A 15669-nucleotide genomic window follows, 5' to 3' on the forward strand; every position below is an offset into this window, starting at 1 on the left:
AGAATCAGTCCCAACACAGACTCTTGTGGAACACTACTAGTCACCGGCAGCCAGCCAGAAAATACACCCTTTATTCCCACTCTTTGCCTTCTGCCAATCAGCCACTGCTTTATCCATGCTAGAATCTTTTCTGAAATACCACAGGCTCATAGCTTGTTAAGCAGCCCCATGTGTGGCATTTTGTCAAAGGCCTTCTGAAATCCAAGTACAGAACATCAACCAATTCTCCTCTGTCTATCCTGTTTGTTACTTCTTCAAAGAATTCCAACAGATTTGTCAGGTAAGTATTTCCCTTGAGGAAACCGTGCTGACCATGGCCTATTTGATCATGTGCCTCCAATTACCCTGCAACCTCATCCTTAATAATTGACTCCATCATCTTCCCAACCAATGAGGTCAGACTAACTGGCCTATAGTTTCCTTTCTTCTGCCTCCCTCCCTTCTTGAAGAGTGGAGTGACATTTGCAATTTTCCAATCTTCCCGAACCATTCCAGAATCTAGTGATTCTTGAAAGATCATTACTAATGCCTCCACAATCTCTTCAGCCAACTTTTTCAGAACCCTGGAGTGTACACAATCTGGTGCAGGTGAGCTATCTACTTGCAGTCCTTTCAGTTTCCCAAGAACCTTCTTGCTAGATATGGTAACTTCACACACTTCATGCTCCAGACACCTGGAACTTCTAGTATACTTCTAGGTCTTCCACAGTGAAAGCTGACACAAAATACTTATTCAGTTTGTCCGCCATTTTGTTTTCTCCCGTTACTACCTCTCCAGCATCATTTTCCAGCAGTCCGATATTCACTTTCACCTCTCTTTTACACTTTATGTATCTGAAGAAACTTTTGGTCTCCTCTTTAATACTATTGGCTAGCTTACTTTCGTATTTCATCTTTACCTTCTTAATGACTTTTTTAGTTGCCTTCTATTGGTTTTTAAAAGCTTTCCAATTCTCTAACTTCCCACTACTATGTGCTCTATTATATGCCTTCCCTTTAGCTTTTATATCGGCTTTTACTTATCTCGTTAGCCACGATAGTGTCATCTTTCCTTTAGAATACTTCTTTCTATTTGAGATGTATATATCCTATGTCTTCCAAGTTGCTTCTGGAAATTCCAGCCATTGAAGCTCTGCCATTGTCCTTTTGTCATTGTTCTTTTCCAATCAATTCTAGCCAACTCCTCTCTCATGCCTCTGTAATTTTCTTTACTCCACTGTAATACTGATACATTTGACTTTAGCTTCTCCTTCTCAAAGTTCAGGATGAATTCAATCATATGATGATCATTTTCTCCTAAGGGTTCTCTTACCTTTAGCTCTCTAATCAATTCTGGTTCATTGCATAACACCCAATGCAGAATAGTTGATGCCCTATTGGGTACAACAACAAACAGTTCTAAAAAGCCTGTAATCTAGAACCAACCTGATTTTCCCAATTTCTCTGCATATTCAAGTCCCCTGTTACTATTGTAACATTGCCCTTTTGGCATGCATTTTCTATCTCCCATTGTAATTTGTAGGCCACATCCTTACTACTATTTTGGGGTCTGTATACAACTCCCATCAGGGTTTTTTTTTACCTTTGTAGTTCCATGGCTCTATCCACAATGATTCAACACCTTCTGACTCTATGTCACGTGTTTCTAATGATTTGATTTCATTTTTTACCAACAGAGCAGTACTGCCCCTTTGCCTTCCTGCATGTCCTTTCGATACAATATGTACCCTTGGACTCTAAGCTCCCAAGTATTATCTTCTTTCAGCCATGATTCAGTGATCCCTACAACATCACACCTGCCAATCTGCAACTGTGCTGCAAGTTCATCTACCTTATACTGTGCACATTCAAATATAACACCTTTTGCCCTGTATTCACCCTTTTTGATTTTGTCCGCCTTTTACATCGCAACTCATCCTGTTGACTGCAATTTTGCCCTATCAACAGCCTCTCCTCACTACACATTGCCTCTGTTTGTAAACCAGCTGCCTCATCTTCAGCACTATTATCCGCCTTTCCTACTTCTTTCACTGAACTACATGCAGCTCAGGACATAGATCCTACACTCTGGAAATTCTTTTCTGAACCATGACGCCTCTGTCTTTGTGACTGAAGCTTCCTTCAAAACCAAACCCTCTGATCAAGCCTTGAGTTTTAGAGTCAAGAAGTCATACAGCCCATGAACAGGTCCTTCGGCCCATAATGTTCATGTCGACCATTACGACTAGTGATTCTAATCTCATTTGACTGCATCAGGTCTGTAACCTACTCTCAATCGCTTGAGGACTGTTTTTTCCCTCCTCTCCACTCACCTGACTACTAAGGACAGGAAAATAAATAAAATTTGTCATTTTTATTTCTCTTTAGAAGTGAGTGGACACCCAATGATACTAAAGTTTTATTAAAAATATAAGTACAGGTACTTTAAGATTAGTTTTAATAGCAACAAAACTTTCTAACATTAGAAGAGTTAATGATCAGAAACATCCCGATTTCAGAGTTTGGTGCTGAGTGCCCTTATCTAAGTGACACTCAACTCATAAAAAATATCCCCACTGTTAACTACAGAATTTTATGGTGGCAAAGGTCAAATATTTGGACTTTAGCAGAAGAATTGTAGTTCAGGAGGCCTGCCATTATCAGTCTGGGTGGTAACACAATGACAGACTAGATTCTCTTTAAAAATGAGGAAGCTAAAGTTTTCTGAAACTACATCAATAAACTAAATCTCCATGATCCCGAGGCATAGAACGGACCGAGCACCTCGGGGAAAGGAGAAATTCCAAAGGTAGACATGTAAATTCTGCCGAGACACAGACTGAACTTGCAGTCTGCTGTCAAGGTTATTAGTATAGTTTAGGGAGGCTATGACTGCAGAGACGAAAGGTATATCTTATCACAGACTAGATGCAGTCAACCTTTTCATAATGTTTGCCGCACTTAAGAACAAACCACACAACCTATTCCATGCAATAATTTAAATTTTATTTTATTTAGTGGACAAGATAAATCATTCCCATATGAATCAGAGCAGACCTACCTGTTTTGTGGAATTTTGAACCTCAAATCATTTATACTGGGACATTACAATTGTATAACATCTTGCAGCATTATGAATGCAAAATTGAGCTAACAACTTGGGAGCTAATGTCAGGGAAAGGCTCTGCTGTCACCTTCCTCAGTCCTTGAGAGCCACCGGTTTGCTTCTTTTTAAAACGCCTTAGCTTTGGTCTCAGCAGATCTCCCTGAACAAATGGAAACTTTGCAGTCAGGGACAACTGGTTCTGTTCAATTCAACATACAATGTGCTGGAAAAACACAGCAACACACCAGGTCAGGCAGCATCTGTGGAGGGAGATACACAGTCGGTGTTTCAGGTCGAAACCCTTCATTTGGACCAGAAATACCAAACATTCTTTTCCCTCCACAGTGCTGCCTGATCTGTTGAGTTTCTCCAGCGTCTTGTCTGTTGCTCCAGATTTCAGCATCTGCAGTCTCTACTGGCTCCTCTGTTCAGAGCAATATTAAATATTTACTGCAACATACAGATGCAGTCGGTCAAAAAAAAATACTGTGGATTCCGGTTAATTGGGCCTTCGGTTAATCGGGGCAGCCATTTATTTGGGACAACTCCTAAAGAACAAAAACTAAATTAAGAAAATAGCCAGGATTCCCTTCGTTTATTTGGGACACAATGCCACTTAATTGGGGTAGGAGACCGTTGCCAAACAGTTTCTAGCTAGCATCAGTCACAAGCACTTGTCTGGCCATTAGACCGTACTTAGAGCAATCAGTTTGTAAATAGCATCAGTTGCGTGTGTTTCTGTTCAAAAGGCAGTGATTTTTGTCACTAATAATTGGCAAGAAATAAGCAGTAAGACAATTCAGAACCATTTTGCTCACTACATTTTCAAGCATTCAGGCTTAGAGATCCCAGAAAAGGCCAGGAGTGAAAATGAAACAATTTCACCACTTCAATACGTTAGGAATTATGAAGAATTTGAAGATATTGACAATCACCTTGAATGTTCCAATGAAAATGAAGATTTGCAGGATGTAATTGTTGAAAGCTTTGTATAAAGGCAGTCCATTATCTGCACTAGGTGTCTGTGTTGATTTTGTTCAAATACAGTCAATCAAAAGAACACCTCTGCCAATAACTATTAGGAACTAACAACAGTTATAGTACCTTGAAGGTATTGGCAGTGTTCTAATTTGTTCTGTATTTCATTTAAATACATGAATTGTTTCTCAGTTAAATAGTAGTTTTCCTTATTTATACCTTTTGACTATTTCTATGGTACTTTGGCTAATTGGGACAACTGCTTAATTGGGCCAAAATATTCTGGCCCCAATGTGTCCCAATTAACTGGAATCCACTGCAGTTCTTAAAGAGGTACATACCCAATATTCCATAAGCAACTTACGTTACAACCTCAGCCTTGCGTTTTTACACTCCTATATGTCCCTTGATGGTGGAAAAGGCTCTGGAGTGTCAGGTGTGAGTCATGATTGTGGATACCCTGCTCCTGTCCTGTTCTTGTTACTTGAAAGTGCCACTTGCTACTTGAAGTACAAAGGAGAAATTTGTATGACAATGTGGAAACAGTGGAATTAATAGCTAATTTATCAAAAGAAAGATACCAATTTGAAGGGGCAATTGGCCTCCTTTAGATCTGTTTGATTCAAGATGGATTATTCTGAACATTTCAAAACAAGGAAGAGAAGTTCAGGGAGGGAATCAGAGAAATACACACAAAATCCTGGAGGAATTCAGCAAGCCAAGCAGCATCTATGGAAAAGAGTAAACAGTCATTGTTTTGGACCGATACCCTTCATCAGGAGTGGAAAAAAGAGATGAGAAGTGAGGCCTGTTGGTATGACTAATGATTTCTCTAACTTCTGGTAATGTCCCCCCTTCACCATTCCCCATTCCTCTCTCTCACCTTGTCTCCTTACCTGCCCAAACCCCCCCCCCCCCGGTGTTCCTCCCCTTTTCGTTCCATGGCCTTCTATCCACTCCTATCAGATTTCCCCTTCTCCAGCCCTTTATCTCTTTCACCAATTGTCTCCTCTGCTCTTTACTTCACCACCTCCCGATTTCACCTATCACCTACTACCCTGTACTTCTTCCTCCCCTCCCTCCACCTTCTTATTCTGACTTCTCATCTCTTTTTTCCAGTCCTGATGAAGGGTCTTGGCCCTAAACGTCAACTGTTCACTCTTTTCCATAGGTGCAGCCTGACCTGCTGAGTTTCTCCAGCATTTTGTACGCATTACTTTGATTTCCAGCATCTGCAGATTTTTGTTTTGTTAGGGAATTAAAGAGCTTAGTTAATTGTGCAGTTGTAAATGTTGGAGAGTGGGAAGTTTTAAACTGGGAAACTGCTGCACTAGGAGCCTCACAGGGTTGGTGGTGGCCTGCAACTTGGTGTGAGGTAGGTTCTAGAAAAGGAGTTCTGAACATTTTCTGTGCCATAGACAAATGCCATTAAGCAAAGGGTTTGTGGACTCCAGGTTGGAAACCCCTGTTCTAGAAAGCAGTCTTCTCGGTAAGTCAGAGATAAATGTGAGTGATCAGCCAGGAGAGGAATGGAATGGTCATCAAGATTCGTTGAAAACAGAAGATGATGGGTCATACATATCATTAGTATTTTTGTAGGATTTTGTGCTATGAACTCATTGGGTCTCCACGCAGCTTTGGATCAACTGGACAATACAAATACCTATGTCAGGGTGCTGCTTATTGACTATAGCTCAGTGTTTAACATCATCATTCCTACAGTCCTGATCGATAAGCTGCAGAACCGGGGCCTCTGTAGCTTAGCTCTCTGTGCAAATGCATTCTCGACTTCCTAACCAGAAGATCACAGTCTGTGCAGATTGGAAATAACATCTCCACTTCGCTGAAAATTAACTGAGCCCACTGCTCTACTCTGTCTACACCTATGACTGTGTGGGCTAGAGACAGCTCAAATGCCACCTATAAATTTGGTTGATGATGCTACCATTGTTGGCGAAATCTCAGAAGCTGATGAGTCGGTGTGTGGGAGGGAGATATACCAGCTAGTGGAGTGGTGTCGCAGCAGCAACCTTCCACTCAACATCAGTAAGACCAAAGAGCTGATTGTGGACTTCAGAAAGGGTAAGGTGAGGGAGCACACATAAATCCCCTTAGAGGGATCAGAAGTGGAGAGAGTGAGCAGTTTCAAGTTCCTGGGTGTCAAGATCTCTGAGGACCTAACCTGGTCCTAACATATTGATGCAGCTATAAAGAAGGCAAGACAGCAGCTATATTTCGTTAGGAGTTCGAGGAGATCTGGTATGTCACCTAAAACACTCACAAATTTATACAGAGGTTCTATGAAGAGCATTCTGACAGGCTGCATCACCGTCTGATATGGGCGGGGGTGGGGTGCTACTGCACAGAATTGAAGTAAGCTGCAAGGAGTTGCAAAATTAGTCAGCTACAGCATAGGTACTAGCTTCCGTAGTATCCAAGACATCTTCAAGGAGCAGTGTCTCAGAAAGGTGGTGTCCATTATTAAGTTCCACATCACCTAGGACATGCCTTCTTCTTATTGTTACCATCAGGAAGGAGGTACAGAAGCCTGAAGGCACACACGTAGTGATTCAGGAACCGTTTCTTCCTCTCGGCCATCTGATTTCTGAATGGACATTGAACCCATGAGACTACCTCACCACTTTTTCATTTCTGTTTTTGTTCTACATATTTAATTTAACTATTTATATATACATATATATATACACATACACACATACTGTAATTCACAGTTTTTTCCCTATTTATCATGTATTGCATTGCACTGTTAACTCAAAGTTAACAAATTTCACGACGTATGCTGGTGATAATAAACCTGAGTCTGGTGTTCAGTAGCTGTAGCACTTTTGGGTTTAATAATGCCACCCATTGTACAGAAGTGAATTAATTGGGCTGAGCCACCAGGTTGTGATTTACACAAGATGAGTGTCTTTACTTTCTTAGAAGGTTAAGGAGGTTTGGCCTGTCACTGAAAACACAGTGATAAGCCAAGCCTCCTTAACCTGAGAAATGATCCTTAGAAGCCCTGATCCTTATCACACTCCTAAGAAATTCCCCTGTTGGACGTACCCCGCTGGTTGCATCATGGTCTGGTATGGTAATTCGAGTCTGCAGGAATGTAAGAATCCGCAGAGAGCAGTGGACTCTGCCCAATATATCTCAGACACATCCCTCTCCTTCCTTCCCCTCATTAGTATCTCCAGGCAGCTCTCTTTCAAGAAGGTACCACCTGGAATCAAAGATCCTCACAATCAGTGCCATGCCATCTTCTCACAGCTGCCGTTGGGCAGCAGGTACAAAAGCCTTTAGTCTCATACCACCAGGTACAGGAATGGCTATTTCCCTTCAACCACTGAGTCCTTAAACCAACCTGCACAACCCTAATCCCCGCCTCCCTTTAGCAACACTATGACCCTTTGCAATGAAGTGGATCAAGTCTTTTTTTTCGCAAACAACAGAAAATCTGCAGGTGCTGGAGATCTAAGCAACACACACAAAATGATGCAGGAACTCAGCAGCCCCGGCAGCGTCTATGGAAAAGAGTATAGTTGATGTTTTGAGTTCAGACCCTTCACCCTTCATCAGGACTGGAGAATAAAAGATGAGGACTCAGAGTTAGAAGGTGGGGGAGGAGAGGAAGAACCACAAAGTGATAGGTGAAACTGGGAGGGGGAAGGGTGAAGTAAAGAGCTTGGAAGTTGATGGATGAAAGAGATACAGGGCTGGAGAGGGGGGAATCTGATAGGAGAGGACAGAAGGCCATGGAAGAAAGAAAAGGGGGAGGAGCACCAGAGAGAAATGATGGCCAGGTAAGGAGATAAGGTGAGAGAGGGAAAAGGGGATGGGGAATGGGGAAGGAGGGGCATTACCAGAAGTTCGAGAAATTGATGTCCATGCCATTAGATTGGAGGCTACCCAGACGGAATATAAGGTGTTGCTCTTCCAACCTGAGTGTGGATCATCACGACAGCAGAGGAGGCCCTGGGCTGACATATCGGAATGGGAATGGGAAGTGGAATTAAAATGGGTGGCCACTGGGAGACCTTGGACGGAGCATAGGTGCACAGTGAAGCGGTCTCCTAATCTATGTTGGGTGTCGTCGATATACAGGAGGACACATAAGGAGCTCCAGATACAGTAGATGACCCCAACAGACTCACAGGTGAAGTGTTGCCTCACCTGGAAGTACTGTTTGGGACCCTGAATGGTAGTGAGGGAGGAGATGTAGAGGCAGGTGTAGCACTTGTTCTGTTTGCAAGGATAAGTGCCAGGAGTGAGATCAGTGGGGTGTGACACAGGGACAAGGGAGTCGCATAGGGGGTGATCCCTGCAGAAAGCAGAAAGGAGGGGAGGGAAAGACGTACTTGGTGGTGGAACCCATTGGAGGTGGCTGAAGTTACAGAGAATTATGCGCTGGATGCTGAGGCTGGTGGGGTGGTAGGTGAGGACAAGAGGAAATCTATCCCTACTGGGGTGAAGGCAGATGTGTGTAAAATGGATAAGATGCCATTGATAGCAACATTGATGGTGGAGGAAGGGAAGCTTCTTTCTTTGAAGTGTTTTTTTTTGTTACAATGGTGTTCTTGTGAAATTGATGTATAATTTAATGTTAAATTTATGTTCTTCTTGTGAATATATAATGTTCTGTGCCTGTGATGCTTCTGCAAATAAGCTTCTCATTGTAGCTTTGTATACATGTTTCTGTGCAAATGACTATAAACTCGACTTTGATTTTGACTTTGAATGAGACCCGAGGCTTCTTGCAAAGAGAGAGAGAGAGAGAGCATTCAGAACTATTAAACTTTTATTAAAAACAAGAGATAAAAACATAAGAAATAGAAGCAGAAGTAGGTGATTCAGTACATCATGCCTGTTCCTTCATTCAATAACATCATGTCTAATCCTTTACCTTCCTGCTCTGACCCAACATCCCTTGCTATTTCAAGGCCCACAACATAATCAATCTTTATCTTGAATACAATCTGTGACTGAAACTTCACAGTCCTCCAGAGTAGAGATTTCTAAACACTATCATGGAAGATGAAGGGATTTCACAGAACATATAACACAACAGCACAGTACAAACCTTTCAGCCTATGATGTTGTGCCAACTTTATAATCTACTCTAAGATCAATCTAACCCTTCCCTCCCACATAGCCCTCCATTTCTCTATCATCCATGTGCATTTCTAAGAGATTCTTAAATACCCCTAATATATCTTCCTCCACCACTACCCCTCGCAGGACATTTCATGCATCCACCAGTCTCTGTGTAAAGAAACATATCTTTGACATCCCTTCTATACTTCCCTGCAATCACCTTAAAATTATGCCCCCTTGTAATAGTTATTTCTTCTTATCTCTGTTCAAAATGGCCCACCCTCATTCTATATACAGCTGCCAAGGGCAACGTCATCCCTACGTTTACTCAGACCTTCTGAGAATTTTGAATTGAGATCAGACTGTTCCATAATGTTTAGTATATTCAATCCTAAGTATATTCTTATTCCCCTGTGAATAAACTGTCACCGGTGACTTCGGTTAAAGATAATTATCTAGGTCACTCTCGAAGGAAATATGATTGGGTTTAATACAGGATTACTGGAGGATCAGTTTGATTTAAGTTAATCAGATTATATCCAGTGGGTGTTCAAGAAAAAGGTGCATTAAACTGGATGCATGTCAGCATTTTCTGACAGTCCCTCACTCTGGTTAACACTAGAAATGATCAAAGTTACACCTCATGAACCAGAAATTTTTGCAAGGTTTCCTCAATAGCTGGATGAAGAATGCAGGGGTACTAGGGAATGAGCAAAAATTTACAAAGTCAACACAAGAATCAAGGAGTGAATGCAACCTGAAAAGGTTGGATTATGGGGTTCTTTGTTTCAGGAAAAGGAAAAATAAGGGAATATTATAGGTGAGCCACTTAAAATTTTAGAAGGTTCCTTCGAGAAAATACGGAGAAAATAATTTCATGATGGGAAGTTTGAAAGAACGGCCTTAATATGAAATTTTCACTTTTAAATTAAAAAAGAAAGTCCTTTATTCAGAACATGTTGTGAAAGAGTAACATCCAAGAGCAGTTGAAGCAAAAATCTGAGATGGGTTGAAGGGGAAGATGGATAAACATGAGAGAGAGAGGGGTGAAGGAGAGAGATAGTGGTAAGGGAAAGATTAAAAAGGGTGGTTGGTGGTTCAAGTGAAACTGAAACATAAATAGGTGGGTAGGGTGAATGGCCTACTTGTGTGCTATTAGTTTTGTGTCATTACAAGATAATTAAAAGTGTGTTCTACAGGTCCGCTTGAACAACAGTCCTTGAAACCGTATGCCACAATTAGTGCTCCAACACTGCAATCTGATCTTTGAAATTCACCTCAAATTGTGAGACTATGAATGATGACTATCTCCCATTATAGTTTTAGACAGGTACATGGGAACTAAACATTTGGCATCAAGATGCTTAATTCGGCAGTGGTTCTCAATCTACACCAGTAAGCAAGAGACCTATGAATGCATGGAAATGGCAACCTAACTTCCGAAACACTTGCTGCCTCGGTAATGAGCAGCTGTCAAAGATGGGCCAAGGACCTATGAATAAATTCAGATCTTGAGTCCCAAGATCCAAGCAGGAAACCAATGAGAGTTCAACTTCCGTTTTAGGTACTTCAACGTCACCAAGAGAAGCACTGGGCCAAGAGGTGCTCAGAGTGTTAAATTTTAGGGTAACTTCAAGTTCAGTGGGCCAAGTTACTCCTCCCAGGGGAGTTTGGAGTTTCTATGTAGTGATAAAGCCAAAGGGGGCAGAGAGAGGGGTAAGGGGGCAGCTGAGGAATTACAGACAATTAAAGAAATGAATTACTGATTATAAGCATTACATCTGCAGTGCCTCATAATTAATTACAATGATCATGTAATCTCCTCATCTCTTGCTAACCCACCGTTCTCATAGACATTGCTCGAAGCGTGTTATAGTTGTTGAAAAGCAATGTGACACTTCTGTATTTGGCATATCATGAGAAAACTGGACTGAAGAAATTGTGTAATTTCCAAGTCCGGCCTTTTCATTATTGCTATTCTCTACTGTAGTACAGTGTTAGTTAGTACGATTCCCATACTCCAATCAAGCAGTGACGCAGTTCCTGTGAATTAGGGTATGGAGCTGAATGGGGTAAAGTTGCGAATCTGCCCTTCCAAACGGTCTTGACTGCATTTCACGACCCAACCGAGATATCACCGCTCCAATTTATGTAGGGTTCAGGTTTTGCCTGAGCTATGGTGATGCCATAACTTTCTCTTTTATCGACCTCAGTGCTTGAGGTTGGATTTAAACAATCTTGATCGACTGTGCTTATTAATCCATAAAAAAGTGTAGACAGTAAAGTGTGGACTTTCTGAAATATGGATTCATACCCACCACCAAGCCAACAACATCAGCCAAATTATCTGTTGTGTGAAAAACTTTTTTCAAATGAGGCAATGAATCCTCAGGCTTATTGAACGTTTGAAGAGAGTACTCTCTGATAAGATATGCAGTTTTGCAGAAGTCAGCAGACCAAATAATTTAACTCAATGACAACTCTGTTCAAAAATGAATAGATGAAATGTCCGAGACTGTGGAAGACACATTTGCTCTGCAGTTGGATGGGTCAACTTTGCCAGGCAACAAATCTTTGCTTCTTGGTTATAAAAGATGAAAGCATGATTCAAGAGATGTTATTTGAAATGGAACTAGAAACAGATATGAAGGGAGTCAATATTTTGGGGTTGTTGAACAATTTTTCAAAGAAAAGGACATTCCACTCATCAACATTCTTGCTTGTGCAATAGATGGGCCACCATCAATAACAGGACACCACTGCAAGGATATTACTTTCTTGAATAGAGCTCTGCCTAACATATTTAACATTCACTGTATAATTCACAGAGTACATCTTGTTGCAAAAAACTCAAGAGATAGGCTGTACAAATAATTAAATAGTTATCCTAGTGATAAATAAAATTAAGTCCCATGCTCTCAATTCTCAACTATTTCAAGAACCTTGTATTGAGAACGATGAACAGTTTGAACGCTTGCTGTTGCACACAGAAGTCAAACAGCTCTCAAAAGGAAACTGCCCGAGATGCTTTTTGAGACTGTGTTAAAGTTATTTGAAGACTTAACCGGTTCATTCAGTAATCAGCTCAAGAACATTAGGCATGACAGTGCTTATTTGTAGAATTATTCACAAAGTTTAATGAAATTAATCTTCAATTGCAATCCTATGAAAGTCAAATTAGTCATCTCCACATTTCTGTCCGAGTTAACCCTACCTAAGTGGAACAATGGCCATTGCGACCTTTTCCAATTTCTGAGCCTCTCTGAGTTGGAAGAGAAAGAAAGAAAACTAGATGATGATCTCCAGAAATACTGTGCCCATCTGGGTGAGTGGGATAAATAAATGTCAGAGAGATTTCAAGATCTTCTATCAATACAAATTCCAGATTGGGAAATAAGTCCATTTCTGAACACTTGCAATGAGGAATTAACAGGAAGAATGGAGGAAGAAGTGATCTTACTACAAAATGACTTTGAGCTGAAGCCGCAATTCAAAAAATCATATCAAGACTTTTAGTTGCACAAAGAAATCTCTGAACGCTATAGTGCACTGTGGAGAAAATTTTAAGGTTTTCTTTATTGCCTTTCGAACATCATATTTAGTAGAGTGTGGCTACAGTGTAGTTGTCCAACTTTTGTCAAAGCAACAAAGTAAATTACTGAACATAGAAACATAGAAAACCTACAGCACAATACAGGCCCTTCGGCCCACAGAGTTGTGCCCAACATGTCCCTACCTTAGAAATTACTAGGCTTACCTATAGCCCTCTATTTTACTAAGCTCCATGTACCTGCCTAAAAGTCTCTTAAAAGACCCTATCGTATCCGCCTCCACCACCGTTGCCAGCAGCCCATTCGACGCACTCACCACTCTGAGTAAAAAAACTTACCCCTGACATCTCCTCTGTACCTACTCCCCAGCACCTTAAACCCGTGTCCTCTTGCGGCAGCCATTTCAGCCCTGGGAAAAAGCCTCTAACTATCCACATGATCAATGCCTCTCATCATCTTATACACCTTTATCAGGTCACCTCTCATCCACCATCGCTCCAAGAAGGAAAGGACAAGTTCACTCAACCTATTCTCATAAGGCATGCTCCCGAATCCAGGCAACATCCTTGTAAATCTCCCCTGCACCCTTTCTATGGCTTCCACATCCTTCCTGTAGTGAGGCGACCAGAACTGAGCACAGTACTCCAAGTGTGGTCTGACCGGGGTCCTATATAGCTGCAACATAACCTCTCGGCTCCTAAATTCAATTCCACGATTGATGAAGGGCAATACACCATACGCCTTAACCACAGAGTCAACCTGCGCAGCTGCTTTGAGCGTCCTATGGACTCGGACCCCACAATCCCTCTGATCCTCCACACTGCCAAGAATCTTACCATTAATACTATATTCTGCCATCATATTTGACCTACCAAAATGAACCACCTCACACTTACCTGGGTTGAACTCCACCTGCCACTTCTCAGCCAGTTTTTCATCCTATCAATGTCCCGCTGTAACCTCTGACAGCCCTCCACACTATCCATAGCACCCCCAACCTTTGTGTCATCAGCAAACTTATCAATCCATCCTTCTACTTCCTCATCCGGGTCATTCATAAAAATCACTAAGAGTCAGGGTCTCAGAACAGATCCCTGAGGCACACCACTGGTCACCGACCCCCCAAGCAGAATATGACCCGTCTACAACCACTCTTTGCCTTCTGTGGGCAAGCCAGTTCTGGATCCACAAAGCAATGTCCCCTTGGATCCCATGCCTCCTTACTTTCTCAATAATACTTGCACGGGGTACCTTATCAAATGCCTTGCTGAAATCCATATACACTACATCTACTGCTCTTCCTTCATCAATGTGTTTAGCCACATCCTCAAAAAATTCAATCAGGCTCGTAAGGAATGACCTGCCCTTGAAAAAGCCATGCTGACTATTCCTAATCATATTATACCTCTCCAAATGTTCATAAATCCTGCCTCTCAGGATCTTCTCCAACAACTTACCAACATGGAGATCAGAGATGCCTTCTGAGAGATATTCAGCCAGATGTTGAAAAGCTGATATCACTACACCAAGCCAATCCAGTAAATAATTTTATCTGTTGCTTTAAATAGATTGGAATAATTTTTGCAATTATTTTTTCACCGCTTTGTATTTGCAGTTCCTATTTTCTTCCACGGTGCATCGTAAATCAAAATTCTTTGTTTTTATGTAGTGGCTGGAAAGGGAGAGGGGCCGCTAGGGATGTGGTCTGGGAGCCAAGGGAGTAGTAACCCAAAGAAGTCTGGGAACCATCGCTCTAAATCAAAATTTTTCATCAGTCACAGGAGTCTCTTTTACTTCATTGTGGACGATGTAGCTGGAACCTTTGTTGGGTTTTGTTAGTTCTCTGGAGAATCTTTATCAAACAGTTGGTGCAGTTGATTGTGTCTGTACATTAGTTGTATTTTGTTAGAGTGAAAATATAGAGTATTATATCTTTGAAACAGGCTTTTTGCCCCAAATGGTCCACCACTACCAAAATGCCCATCTAATCTACTCCTATTTGCCTGCATTTGATCCATATCCCTGTGTGTGTGTGTGTGTGTGTGTGTGTGTGTGTGTGTGAGAGAAACTTATTATTTTATGCACTTCTGTAATATCATCCCTCATTCCCTTACCTTCTAAGGGGAAAAATATCCTCCAAACTCTCCCTTTATTCAGTCCCTTGAATCCTGGAAACATCTTTGTAGATCTTTCCTGCACTCTTTCTAGTTTATTAACATCTTCCCTGCACAGGACAACAAAAACTGAACATAATATTCCAAAAGTGGCGTCACCAACATCTTGCGGAGGATGAGAAGCAGATAGGTCACAGGGAAGCAGGGAGCATGCTGGCAGAAGGCCTCAGCCATCAAGGGTTCAGCTTCCTTGACCTGAATGAGCAGCCGTGCCACAGGATGAACAGACTGTACTGAAACCTTGCTGTCTCAGGTGGATTGCCATTCCCCGAATGGTAGCAGCAGGTGCAACCCCCACCCTCAAACTTTGCATCTCTGGTTTCAGCAGCCAGACTCCGAATCACTGTGGTTTCTGTTTCCTGCATAATGTCACTCAGCATTTTTTTTTGTCTTTCACACCATTCTCTGTAAACTCCAGAGACAGTTGTGTGTGAAAATCCCAGGAGATCAGTAGCTTTTAAGATACTCAAACTACCCCATCTGGCACAATCATTCCATGCTGAAAGTCTCTTAGATCACATTTCTTCCCCATTCTGACATTTGGACTGAGTGACAACTGAACCTCTTGACCATGACTGCATACTTTTATACACTGAGTTGCTACCACATGATTAGCTGATTAGATACTTGCACTAACAAGGAAATGTACAGGTGCACCTAGTAAAGTGGCCACTGAGTGTAGCTGAGGGAGTCAGAAATTGATTAGTGTATTGACAATAATATCCATATTTTGAAAGCCACATTCTTAACACAACCTACATTCTTAAAATACATTGCCAGC

The sequence above is a fragment of the Mobula hypostoma genome, chromosome 5 (genome assembly GCF_963921235.1).
Source record: "Mobula hypostoma chromosome 5, sMobHyp1.1, whole genome shotgun sequence".
Classification (NCBI taxonomy): domain Eukaryota; kingdom Metazoa; phylum Chordata; class Chondrichthyes; order Myliobatiformes; family Myliobatidae; genus Mobula; species Mobula hypostoma.